We start from the raw sequence: 968 nt of genomic DNA, 5'->3' as shown, positions 1-968 counted from the left end.
ACAAATTGCTTTGGTAACAGTACAATCTCATATTTAGAGTGTACTCAAATTACTTTAACATTAAAGTCGGTGTGGGGAGGTATAAAAGGTCTCGAACAAAACAGAAAACGAGTGTGCTGTTGTGACACTGCAAAGTAGAGTGAAAGTAGCATGAAAATGAAAGTTTTTCACTCTGTGTAGGACTGGTTTTCTAGTCCTCGGGGGCTTCCTCGGCGTGGTTAAGGGGACGCGCGCAACTGTCTGTGGTTTTGAGCCGCTCATATGACGAGCTCCTGGCGAAGTGGAAAATTTGATAACTTTCCTGTTACAAGCCCCCACAAACAAGGGTGATGCTGTGTTTTTATTACTTAGAATTTCACACAGTTTTACATCATGGCAATAGTCAGAGCTGTATATACCTCACGCTCACCTAAATGATTTGCTGTGTCAGTCCCGTTTTATACTTTTCACTTTCATGAGCAGTTAGAGGTTTTCTGCTGAGATATTTGTGTAGCTTTTGCCTGAGCCCTCTTTAGCACCTTCAAAAAAGTAAATAATAATTGATTACACACATGAGAAAAAGTTCCATAGTCCAAAACAGGTATGAGATGTCAAAGGCTTTGCTTTAATTTTTTACCATATTTTTTTCTTGGCATCATATATTTTTTAAAAAAGAAAAAGAAAATCCCATATCCTCATTATTTTTATGTTCTATGTCTCAGTTACTTCTAAGTCCAGTCTATGGTCTCTCCACAGACTCTTCATCTGTGATTGTGGTTTCTGGCTTTCGCCAGTTATTTTCTGTAGTCTACTTTTAGTAGGCTACAAGTGGTTTCAGCGGATTATTACTAAATTTAGAGTAAATGCCTAGTAGCAATAGTCAACAAATCAAATAACAGTCATGAGTAATAAGAAAGTTAAATGTTATCCAGTGAAGTAGGCTACTTAATATTTAGGTAATGTCAAATCAAACCCACAGTATGAACCAG

This window comes from Thunnus thynnus, chromosome 4 (assembly GCF_963924715.1).
Source record: "Thunnus thynnus chromosome 4, fThuThy2.1, whole genome shotgun sequence".
NCBI classification, from domain to species: domain Eukaryota; kingdom Metazoa; phylum Chordata; class Actinopteri; order Scombriformes; family Scombridae; genus Thunnus; species Thunnus thynnus.
The sequence above is the reverse complement of the archived record's forward strand: the minus strand, read 5'-3'. Positions refer to the sequence as shown.